The sequence below is a fragment of the Onychomys torridus genome, chromosome 10 (genome assembly GCF_903995425.1).
Source record: "Onychomys torridus chromosome 10, mOncTor1.1, whole genome shotgun sequence".
Lineage (NCBI taxonomy): Eukaryota > Metazoa > Chordata > Mammalia > Rodentia > Cricetidae > Onychomys > Onychomys torridus.
Window position 1 is genome coordinate 91,890,264 of NC_050452.1, and position 13,509 is coordinate 91,903,772.

General features: G+C 35.6%; 1 protein-coding gene across 7 annotated transcripts in view; it reads left to right on the forward strand.

Annotated features, from left to right (window-relative positions):
• Epha5 (EPH receptor A5) overlaps window positions 1–13,509 on the forward strand; it is a 346,534-nt gene that overhangs the window by 272,840 nt on the left and 60,185 nt on the right. The window lies entirely within an intron of this gene.

Here is a 13,509-nt window from a genome sequence, read left to right on the forward strand (position 1 = left end):
TAATCCTTTTAGACATCTCTTGGCTGGCTATTTTGTAGATCCTTTCTGGCTAGACGTGGCTTCAGAATATATGTAATTTTGTTAATCCTGAAAAATAGCAGTATTTTTTATGAAGTAGAAAATGATCATGTCATTGAAGGTATTTATTTTCCATAGGGCTTTTACTTCAAGGCTTAAAAATTTCCTTTTACTGTATTATTTCTCAATAATGTTTATACTCCCATATGACATCACAGAGGAATTGACACTCTCCCAACAAACTATGACTAATTATCTCAAGATTAAAGCTTAAGCCCTCTGAAATGTAAGCAAGCTGTAACTGTTCTTTAATCTTTCTTTTTCATCTCAAAAGTATTGAACACAGATTGGCTCTTTATAACATGATTTGGGTTCTCTCCCTTACATTTACTGTTTCATAAATGTTATTGTTTAATCTACAGCTTTTGTGAGATTTTCATTTCCACAAGTCTCTAGTTAACTGGGAGACAGAACCACTCACTATTGCTTTCTTCTTTCTCTAAGTCATTTTCCCCTTAAATTTCCCCTGTAAACCACAATGGCCTAAATTCTGAAATTAACTCTGACAAATTTCTTAGTCCAATCTAGAACTCAAATTGTAGTTTAAGTATACAGAAAAAAAAACAAAATAAAATTGACTATATGGAAGTGATTGTTCTATTTGACCATTTAGATTTTATGAAATTAAGTAATGGTTAATGATATTTTGTTTCTGAATTCTACATTTTTCATAAGTTCACATATTTAGTTACATCACAAGAAAATTGGAGATTTTCTTTTTACTTCAAATTGGTTATCAGAGAACATCTAGTGTTAAGAAGCACACATTATTACACTTATTCTCAGTCACATATATTTATACTTGCTGTTGCACATAATGCCCAAGGCTTAAAGCTTTTTGCCAATTTTGAAATGGGAAAATAAAAATCAAGGGGAATATCCAGAACAAGAAAAATGATTTGTTTTTACCGCACAGTCTTTGATGAAATTTTTAAGACTATTCATTTGTGATTTTCATATTAACATGTTCCTAAGATGATAAGTTCAGTATGAAAAATGGCTTACTGTCTAGAAAATGTTATTTTTTGGACCAAAGTTCTTCTCTTGTGTATCCTGAGTATGTGAAGAATATATACCTAGGCTCTATGATACTGCTTCAATATCCCATTAGGAAACTGACACTCCTTTACAAACGACTTGACCCCTGGGGTGAGTTTCTTCAGCAATGAATAAACATTGTATGTGTAACCTAAACTGTAAGAATTAAGGCATAGTGTGACATCAGAATCATAGACCATAGTTTTATATGAAACATTGCTTTAGCTTTTTCTGATTTTACTTGAAAAATGAAAGTGATATTTTGTATTTTGCAATTTTCCTCTAATTCCTTAACTGTAACAGATTGCAAATCGTTCAATTGTCACAGATATCTATTACAATTTTTTATTGATATTCTATTACATATCCTTACTAAGGTTCTTCCTGTGCATTTGAGATAAAAAGAAAAATCACCTTTGCTCAAGTATTTATCTTTTATTTTAGTAGACCTATAAGTAGACAGAATTTTATAGGGATGAATTAAAATAACAATAAAGGGAACAGACTTTCAATACAATTTGAATCCGTATTTTTTTCTCATTTTGAACATAAATGATGGTCTGATTAATACCCTCATTAATATTGAGCAATAATTGAATTCTTATAAATAATAATGAGTTCTAAATAGAAAATAAACAATGATTTTAGAATAAAAGTCCTCAGTGTTCATTTGGGACTACACAGGAATTTTTAACACAAATTTAGATATATACCAGAACTCAGGCTACTTCTGCTTTAAATGATCATGATTTCTTGGGCTAGAGAGAGAACTTAATGGTAAGAGCACTTGCTATTCTTGCAGAGGACCACTTAGAACTCACACCGTGGCTACAAACTATTGTAACACCAATTCCAGGAGATTCAGTGCTACTGATCTCTGTATGCATGAGGCAAACATGCCGGAAAAACTCCCACACACATAAAGTAAAGATAGATAAAATTATAATTGTCTAACAACAATTATGCAAGACCCATGTAGGTACCATTCTCAGGACTTCACATCTGTTTTATCACATCATGTCTCAATGCTGAATCTGTCTGACTCGTTGCTAATAAAATTATCTCCCTGCTTTTTCTTGAACATTGTTGAGAATGTCCTTCTTTAAGACCTTTTTTTAACCATCCTTTCCTACTGTTTCATACTCCATTCCCTAGAGATATACATGGCTTATGCATTATTCCTTCCAACTCCGTACAGCATATTATACTTTCACAGACATTCAAATGATAATACATGGTTATTTCTTCTGCGTAATACAGATGATTTCTCAAATGTATCCATCTGGTTTTTGCTTTTTCTCTTTCAGGAAAATATAAGACACAAGATGGTAGAGAAAGTAGATACTTTGTGTGGGGGGGGGGCTGTGTGAAGGAATGAGTGACTTTGGGTGCCCAGGTACCACGTGCATATATGGAAGTCAAGGACAACTTTACAGCAGTTGACTTTCTCAAATTTGTTTTGAGTCAGGGTCTCTCCATTTGTTTCTGTTGCTACAATGTGCCCTTCAGTCTATCTGGCCTGTAAGCTTCCAACAGGTTCTATTAGTCAGTTCCATGTTTCAGTAGCAGTGTGTTAATTACAGATGCTTGTCCCCCTCATCCACCTCTCTGTGGGATCTGAGGAGTATACTCCAATTGTCAGGTTTGTAAGGCAACTGCTTTTACCTGCAGAACCATCTTTTGGGTCTTTCCTTTTCCGTTCACTTAGAAAATTTTCATAACCCGTAACCATGAAGTTTGTCAACTGTTGTTGATAAAACTCCTGATGTTGTTCTGTTAGAATAAAGGATTAACATTTAAAAACTTTTCAGAATGATCGGTAAAATTAATAAACTGCTTCTTGTAACTTAACCACCATTGATTTATAAGAATGAAGTGAATTATTCCTCTGTCTCTCTCTGGAATACCTGGTAAATAGTACTTCATCTCAGCTCATTTCTAATATCACCAATGCCATCATCATTCCTGATTTTGCTAAAGCTTCTTAATTTCACTTCTGTATACCCTAAACCCCTGTATACTGAATCTCTTGCAGTTATCATTTACAGTTTCAGTTTTCACTTTTTTTTTTTTTTTGAGATGAGGATCGAACCCAGGGCTCTACCACTGAGCTAAATCCCCAACCCCACTTGTTTATTTTTTAAGACATGGTTTCTTTTTGTGGCCCTGGTTTTCTTGGGACTAGATTATGACCAGGAGAGGCTAGTGAACAACTGAGAGATCTGACTGTCTCTGCCTCCCAGCTGCTGGGAATTATCAGAGATGCTGTATCCAACATTTTCATTTGAATGATGTGTACATCAGAGAGGAATATGCAACTAAGGAGTTATAAGAATCTGTGAAGCTATAGGAGAACAACTCATATTTGGGTTATTGATCACTTTACTGAGCTGTGTTTTGATTTCAGTGCTCTCATCCTTGATTTTCAAAGCCAATGATAACAGATGTAACAAAAACCTTAAAAAACAAAACAAAACAAAACAATCTCTAAAAAGTAAGTGGATAAGCATAATGATTCCCATTAACAGAAATAATAATGAAGAACTAATTCTGTTAATGAATGGTCCAGCACAGCATGAACCATGATGTTCACTCTAAAGCATTACGGACCGAGAATGAGGAGAGTGGATCTTAACTCTGCATATAGTCTGACATTCCCCCTTTCTTGAACTACATTTCTACTCACTTCTCAATGTTTAAATTTTGGCCACATGTCAAGACCTGTAACAACCATTCTTTCTGTGTTAAAGTCTCCTCCATTCTTTATCTAAAGCCTTCTCTCTTTCCACTGAAGCATTACAATAAGTCATCAGCTATTTCTCATATAAATTTGAAAGTTTCCACCCTAAATGAACCCTATAAGTTCATTATGTGTCTATGTTCTTTCTTCTGTCCATAAAAAAGGACAGAGAAATTTCTGTGTCTTTCAAGCTTACTCTAATTTAATGTGTTACTTACTCATAAACTATGAAATTAAAATAATCACCTGTCCATCACTCACCATTTGACATGGTTTGCCTGTTATTAATGATGACAGTTCAGAAAAAAGAGTTATGTTAGTAACTCCAACAGATGATTATGGAATCTCTGACCCATAAATGTGTTCTCTTTGTAAATAAAAATAAATAAATAGTAATTTCAAGAAATATTACACAAGATTTAAAACACTTAGCTCATCATAACGTTTTTGACACCCAGCTGTTCTAACATCAGCATTCAGTAGTAAGTAGCAATGGCTTTTATAAACAATAATGTCAATAAAGACGTTTTTATTATTCCTCTTAGGTCATGATAGATAAATTGATACTTTTGACTTCTCCAAAGTAACTGAGACAATATAGTTTCAAGCATGTGATATTTTTAAGAAGAAAATTATATAAAAATATATTAATATATCACTATGTAATTTTAGATAGTAGTAAATAAATACATTTATAATCTCACATACCATCAATAATTTTATAAAACAGCTCACTAAGAGTAAATCTCAGTGGTTTATGATTCATCAATAGATGTGATTCATAACACTGTAATATATCCAGGCAAACATATTGATTTAATACTGAGAGTTGTTATCCAATATACTTTCATATAATTACATGTGGTTTGTTTTCATTCAAAAGCTCTTAAGAAATAATTAGCGAGCAGATCATAATTTATCACTGACTGACAAATGAGATGAGGGCCGAGTGGTGCTCAGAATACTAGGCGCACAGTAATAACTAATTGCCCACTGTGGGGAGTCAATCGTCCTAGGACACTGACCCTAACAGGGTTATTGGCTCAATTGCTCAGCAGTATTGCATATCCCACCTGCGATTTCTCACAGATCAAACATGTAAACATTACTGCATACCTCAGGAAACTGTATTGAATCAAACATTTCAGAGGAAAAGCTCTGTGGTACTGAGAAAAGTAATCGATGACAGTGATTTGCAATGGCGCAGACTGTCTTTGGAGAGAATCTAGAGATGTTTCTGTTTCACCTATTTTAGAGTGCAAGCCAAAGCCGTGCCTTTTCCTGCACGTGCACTGCCTAAGCTCCATTTCTGCAAGGCAGTGAGTGATTCACTGGTATTTGAGGTAGACATAGAGAGCAGCCAGAATAAGGTGTGCTCTAGAAGTTCCTGCTTCGTCGGGGATTTCATCAGATCCTTTGAAAGGCACAATGCCATGATCTGCCACAGGTACCTGAGATACAACTCCATGGTGAACATCAATAGCATTTCCATGGGCCAAAAGATAGAACTTCTACAGCAGCAACAAAAAGCAAAACTAAATTTCCTAAGAAAGTTCCAAGAAACAGAGTAAAATGTTCCAAATGAATTTAAACACTGGCTAAAAGCCATATTGTTTAAGATCTATGTTCTGAATGTTATTTCATGAAACAAAAATCAAATAAATGGTTCTTATAAATTACTCAGTCTCCAACACCTGAATTCTCTTTTAAGTCAAAGAACTGTCTTCTGATACAGCAGTCATTATATAAATCATAATGTAACCCAAATTTCTTGCTTACAAAATTCTTTTTGCTTACTCCTTTCTTTTCTCATCTCATAGACAATAATTTCTATGCATTGGGTCTTTGTCATGTATGGACTTTCAAAAGTCCATGCACGTTCTCTTTCTTGTGGCCACAATCATGTGTGTGTGTGTGTGTGTGTGTGTGTGTGTGTGTGTGTGTTGATATTAGCTATTATTTAGAGTCCTTTACAGTTCTTACTTTTGTTAACAACCTGTTATGCTTCTTTGTAGTTAAATTTTGGGGACTCACCTGTCTTGGATAAGCATTATTTGTTGAATTTTCTGTCTTTTGCATGGGGAATAGACAGATTATTTTCACATGAATAAACACAAATTATGCTCAAGGGAAAAAAATGAATTAATATTAACATATCCCAAAATGAGAAGATGCATCTTTCTCTGTGTTTGTGACCACGAGGCAGTAGATTAGAAGAATGGAAAATTCTCACTCAGTGCCTTTATTGAAGTATTATTATTATCAACATCATCAACATCATCATTGTTATCATCATCATTATTATTACTGTGTGTGTATATGTGTGTGTGTGTGTGTGTGTTTTCATGCTGTGGTACTCAGGTCGAGATCAGTAGACAACATTGTGTAGTTGGTTTCTCCTTCCACCATAATGTGACTTAGGGATAGACAGTGTCACTAGGTTTGCCCAGTATGTGTCTTTAACTTCAAAGCAGCTCACAGGTCATCAAAATTCAAGATTTCCAAATATAATGGAATATAATATATTAACAATGAAGTTCTCTTTGGGTATTATATGCTGAAATGGAACAATTATAATAATGATATTTTAAGGTTATTGTAGAATATTTTTGCTTGGTTTCCTTTGTCTCCTGTTTTACCACTGTGTTGTCCCTGCCCCCTGCCCCTGCTCTGGAAGAAACAATTGAGGAACACAGCTTAGGGCAGGAGGACTTTCTGTGACTTATTGCTTTACAAGGCACAGTCTAATAGCTGTTGGCTTGCAGAGGACTGGAGCAGTTCACTTCATTAATCAAGGATCAAGGGAAGAAATTCTAGCTCATATTTTGCTAGTTTTTCCCTTCCATTTTTCCCTTTTATTTTTTTCTCAGTCCATGGTATGATGCTGCCACACTCACTGTAGTTCTCTTTCTCTGTTTCTCTCTGTCTTGTTCTGTTTGTTGGTCTTTCTCTCTCGTTCATAGTCCTTTTGAAACATGATTCCAAAGGCACATCAAGAGTGTGTCTCTCTATTTCCTATGTGATCCCAAGTCTGGTTAATCATCACAATTTCCTCATTTTACTCTGGTTTCCAACCTGAGAGGAGAAATAGCAATAACTTGACAAGTTTAGAGACATCCACATTAGAGAAAACCTCTCCATTTCTTGTTTTCATAATTTCATTACTTCTCCATAGTGACCTCCAAACTAACCATTCCATAGTTTTCATATATGCTCTTATTCACTGTCTTCTCTCACTCGCCTCCAAGAGTTCTCTTTCCTTCTTATGATATGGAATCTGTTACAGGATGTTCTGTACCTGTTAGATTTTACTTTCCAGAAGCAAATCTGCACTCCTTTGATTAAAATTATTTTTTTCTTGGAATATTTATGCATCTGGCCAGTATTAAAGTTTTTAAAGCTACTGTCAGTTGAATTGCAGCAGGTTTTTCAGCACTAGGTGCTTGCTATTTCTCTTGTTTGATATTTCAGTTCTAATACTATGTGATTTATATTTACCTGATGGGTAACCTAGCTTGCAGCTTCCTGGTTTCATGGGTGGTCAAGTGGCTCCATAGTTGTGGGCCTGTGAAAAAGCAGTGTACAATGGTAGAGCAAATTTGTTTAGCCCATCTAAACCAAGAAGCAGCATTGTATTGGTTAGTTTAAAATTTATAACACTAAAATATTTTTCAGTGTCTGATCAGGTAGATACAATGTAGGGATCTTAAATCATAACTACAAATCAAGTATGTAATTTAAGTACACTGTATGACAATACGTATTTGTACTTGTTTCTATACAATTACATTTATAAAGTAATTGTAAACAAACCTGATCACATTACATTATATAAATAAAACATATGAATTAAAAATATAAATAAAATGCATAAAGTAGATTGTAGTTTTCAACAGAATAATATATACTATTAATACCTGTGGCTATTATATAATAAATGATATTACTAATTTTCTTTCCTTAGCAAACAAAATTTGCTTTCATAGAATTAAATAATTTCTTATAATACATTCTTGACAAAATGCAAGCTTTTCTTGTATTTTGATAATTTCATTAAAACTGCATAATTTCATTTCTATGGTAGTATAATAATTAATCTGAATCTTTAGTCCCTTTAATTTCACCTTTATAGTAGTAATAGGCATGATTCAAATATAGAAATATGCAAGTTTTGAGGGTAAATGAATATCATCAAAGCATGTATGAAATTTTCAAAGAACTAATTAAATATTTTAATAAGTTTAAAAGAAATATACAAATTATAGCATAGGAAACAAATATACATCAGCAACTGAATGTCATGTCTTTGAGTTCTTTTCTTAAAAATCACTCATCTCTTTAATTAGCATCACCCTTTTATTAATACGAGGACATTTTCAAACTGTGTTTTAATTAGGTATGACCATAAATAACCCTTGCTTTTTAAGCAATGAAAAGTAGAATCATATTTTACATATTATCATATTTACATATTACACTTATCACTTCTCACTTTTTCTGTCTACTTTCATTGAAATAAATACAAACCAAATAGCTGGGTACTTGAGGTTCCTGGTGATAATCCTGTGCTTCTATGAGGAACCTGGAGTAGACTGGATTCACAGAAAACAGGAAAGGAGAGATAAAGCCCAGTGGATATGAAGGATCATTTTGCCTTCTAAACAGGAAGGTAGCTTGTATTTTTACAGTGTGTATACTATTTTGCTACAAAGTAAATAAATAAAATAAAAGCCACTGCATCAAGTAGGCTATATGTTAATGTAGCATGAATCTCAAAAGTTTGAGCAACCAAAGATTGTTTCTTCAGTAAAAATGAAATGAAAATACTGAGAAATCTTTTTAATAAAGTCAAATCCAAGGCCAGTTATTGGGGTGAATGCTGGAAGATCAGAGAAACAGAACAAGCCACAGCTTCCTCACCTTGTCAATTCCTCAGCCCATTCTATTTCCTCAGACTAGAAGTCTCTGAGTCCTCATCCAGAATGAATCTCAGCTGAACTGCTGCTAAAAGCCTGAAAGCTTAACCAGGCTAGTTCCTGGTTTTCATGCCTTTTATACTTTTCTGCTTCCTGCCATCACTTCCTGGGATTAAAGGCTCTTGTTACTACCCTGGCTGTTTCCAATGTGGCCTTGAACTCACAGAGATCCAGGCAGATCTCTGCCTCTGGAATGCTAGGATTAAAGGTGTGTGTCTCCATTTACTGCCCTCTGTATCTAGTGGCTGTTCTGTTTTCTGACCCCAGATAAGTTTATTAGGGTGCACACTACTTTTGGGGAACACAATATCACCACATGTTAATGCAGCAGTACTTGCTCAGAAAAAGATGTCAATGTATAGGCAACTGAAAATTTGAATTCATGTGTTGTTTTTATTTATTGAGCAACCAAAGATTGTTTCTTTAGTAAAAATGAAATAAAAATACTAAGAAAGAAGCTAAGGCAGAGGCAGTTGATTTTTTAAAAAGTTATTTGAGAAGAAGTGATTGAACTAACATCATTTGCATTTGACAGAGACAGGCAGATAGTGGAATAGCAGCGTTCTTCGTGAAAAAGAGGGGGTGGGGATGAGATCCTTCACATATGTCTTAAATAGGAGTTGATGGTATGGGAAGGGTTAAAAAGGCTAACAGAAATGGGATTTCTAGGTGATTTGGCTGCCTCCAGTTAGTTATGAGCCAGAAGTGAATAAAGGCAAAAACTAAAGAAAGCAGCAGTTATTCATAGTAAGCTTTGACCATTTGATCTGACTGTTAGAGAAGTTTCAATGTCTTCCTGTGGTGTGGCTTCCCTACATCGATGGCTAGTCTCATTGTCCATCATTCCTTCTTCTCCCATTGTATTTATGTTCACATATACAAACAATTTTTTAAAAGATAAAGAAGTTAATTCTCACATCCATACATGCAAATATCTCTGGACTATTACATTTTCATGGTGCAAGATACTATTTATATTATATTCCCATTGTGATGCCATAAGAGAATATTGCTTCCATGTTGTATATCATCTTTCTGTGTTATTCAATTCAATAATGTATGGAAAGTGGTCTACAGTATCTATCCTTCCTTTCAGTTTTAAAGAAGTGAGTTTGTTAACTACAAAAAGCCAAAGTAATGAATAAATAAATAAATAAATAAATAAATAAATAAATAATAGGAAGATAGATGGAAGGGTGGATGGAATTTTGGATGGATGAATGAATGGAAGGATGGAAGGATGTTTAGATGGATGGATGGATGGATGGATGGATGGATGGATGGATGGATGGATGGACAGACAAATATAGATAACATAACATCATCAAATCAGATATAAAAACTGAAATTTCAGCAGAAATTGACTGTGGAAACCTTGTTATACAGCCGACTGGAGTTCTCAATAGAGAGAACCCTAGGCAGAACAGTCTGTCCTCAATGATGCTTCCAAGTAGTAGAACAAATAATAGCTGTTAGAGATATGATCATCAAGCTGCCCAGTTTCAACTTCAAGAAGAACCCAAGTGGGAGGAAGCTGAAGTTCTTGACCAATCTTTCTCTCCATGAGAGGCTTTCACGGTCGAATATTAAGCTTCTTTTTCCAATTGTAAGCATTTTTATTTGTTTATATATAAGATTGTAACATGAATCTTAAAGAGTCTTATTAATAAAACTCAAACCCGAGGCCAGTTATTGGGGTGAATGCTGGAAGATCAGAGAAGCAGAACAAGCCACAGCTATCTCACCTTGCTAGTTCCTCAGGTGATCCTTTTTCCTCAGGCTGGAAGCTTCTGAGTCCTCCTCCACACGAATCTCAGCTGAACTGTGTTGCTCCAAAGCTTAACTAACTACATGCTTTCTACTCCCCTAATTCCTGGTCCTCACGCCTTTTATACTTTTCTCTTTCTGCCCCCACTCCCTGGGATTAAAGGCGTGGGTCACCATGCTGAGCTGTTTCTAAAGTGGCCTTGAATTCAGAGATCTGGCTAGCTCTGCCTCCCAAATGCTGGGATTAAAGGTGTGTACCACCACCGCCCAACTTCTGTTAGGGCTTACTCTTCCCATTTTCTAGCCACCATTTCTGGCTCTGTTCTAGTGGCTATCTGTTCTCTGACCCCAGATAAGTTTATTTCGGGGAACACACAATATTTCAGGGAACACAATACCACCACATAAGATAAACAATAGTGGTATCAGTTGGAACTGATATACATTCTAGCTCAGTGGTTCTCAACCTGTTGGTCACAACTCCTTTTGGGTTGCATATCAGATGTTTACATTACACTTTATAACAACAGCAAAATTATAATTATGAAGTAGCAACAAAATAATTTTATGATTGGGAGTCACCATACATGAGGAACTGTATTGAAGGGTCTCATCATTTGGAAGGTTAAGAACTACTATCAGTGTTTGTATTCTGTTATTCTCTTCCCTCCCAATCACAGAGTTAGGGCAGCAGCCCAACACTAGACCACAGAGGTATTTTGAAACTAATATAGGTAAGTCTGAAAAGGGGACAAGGAGGCAACCTTGCTTCCAGAGCTGGCTTCTTGTTGAGTTCCAGCAATACAGGACAACTTAAAATATGCATAATATACATTATGAGTCACTAATAAAAATTTAAATTTTAAATACTTAACAATAGTCATCTTATTTTCTCCTGTTCCTTTTTATTTTAAAGCAAACATCAGAGAAATAGACACTCAGTTATGCAAGTCAGTGATAAAGAAAATAAAGGGAGGATGGAAATGTCATTATTCTTATAAATTGACAGGCATTATAAATGGATATAATGGGGAATTCTAAAAGAAAGTACATGTTTTACAGTGAGCCAGTGAAATCTATATTTTCAAACTTCATAAGGAGCTTTCTTCTAGTCAGGAATTTGTGTGTTGTGTTTATTTATCTCCATTACTCCTGCCTATGATAAAAACTAGTAAACATTTAATAAAGTTTCTCTTTAGGATTTGATTGTTTTACTACTTATGGCACTGGTCAAAGTGATAGAGGCTGTGATGTCTTAATTTCTGTGAGCATCTATATAGCTTTCCATCCTATGGTTGAATACCTACTAATATAAGGCCCAGACCTTCCATAATTTCATAATATTTATGTGAAGAAAGCACATTTATTTTAATTGTATTATTAGAATTGTTCTTTTTTATTAAGAAAATTGTTTTAGTCATTTTACATACCAATTAAAGATCCCGCCCTTCCCTCCTCCTGCCCCCACAACCTCTCCTCCCAACCTACTCCCAATTCCTTTCCACAAGAAGGCAAGGCCTCCCATGGGGAAGCACATACAGTAGATGCAAGTCCAAGCCCTTCTTCCTACCTCAAAGCTGCATGAGTTGTCCTAACATAGGTAGTGAACTCCAAAAAGCCCCCTCATGCACCAGAGATAAATTTTGATCCTACCCCCAGCCGCTCAAAGCAGTTTAAGCTACAAACTGTCTCACCATGCAGAGGGTCTAGTCCTATCCCATGCAGGCTCCACAGCCATTGATCCAACTTTCATGAGTTTCACTAGTTTGGTTTGGTTGTCTCTGTAGGTTTCCCCATCATGATCTTGATGCACTTGCTAATAGAATCCCTCTTCTCTCTCCTTGACTGAACTCCTGGAGCTCTACCTGGTATTTGGCTGTGAATATCTGCATCTGATTCCATCAGTCACTGGGCAGAAAAGCTCTGTGATGACAGTTAGGGTATTCAATGATCTGACCACTAGGGTAAGCCAGTTAGTTCAGGCACCTTCTCCACTATTTCTAGTAGTCCAATCTGGGGTCATCCTTGGGGATTCCTGGCAACTTCCCTAACACTGAGTTTCTCTCTATCCCCATGATGTCTCCCTCTATCATCTTTCATTGTTCTCCCACTCCATCCTGTTCCAGCTTGACCTTCCCATTCCCTTATGTTCTTATCCCATATTCCCTTCCATTTATTGCCCATCCCTCATCCCCAGTTTACTTAAAAAGATCTCATCTATTTCCCCTTCCCAGGGCAATCCATGCTTCCCTCTTTGGGTCTTCCTTGTTAGCTAGCTTCTCTGGAGTTGTGGGTAGTTGTCTGGTTATCCTTTGCTTTACATCTACGATCTACTTACGAATGGGTACATACCATGTTTGTCCTTCTGAGTTTTAATTACCTCACTCAGGATGATATTTTCTAGTTCCATCCATTTGCATGCAAATTCCATGATGTCATGATTTTTCTTTGCTGAGTAGTACTCCATGTATGTGTGTGTGTGTGTGTGTGTGTGTGTGTGTGTGTGTGTGAATACATATATGTATATATATATGAACACATTTCACATTTTCTTAATCCATTATTTAGTTGAGGGGCATCTAGATTGTTTCCATGTTCTGGCTATTATGAATCATGCTTCTGTGAACATAGTTGAGCATATGTCTCTGTGGTATGATTGAGCATTCCTTGGGTATATGCCCAATAGTAGTATATCTAGGTTTTGAGGAAGATTGATTCTCAATTTTCTAAGAAACTGCCACATTGGTTTCCAAAGTGGCTGTACAAGTTCACACTCCCACCAACAATGTAGGAGTGTTTTCCTTGCTTCACATCTCTCCAACATAACCTGTCTGCAGTGCTTTTGCTCTTAGCCATTCTGACAGGTGTAAGATGGTATCTCAGAGACATTTTGATTTGCATCTCCCTGAT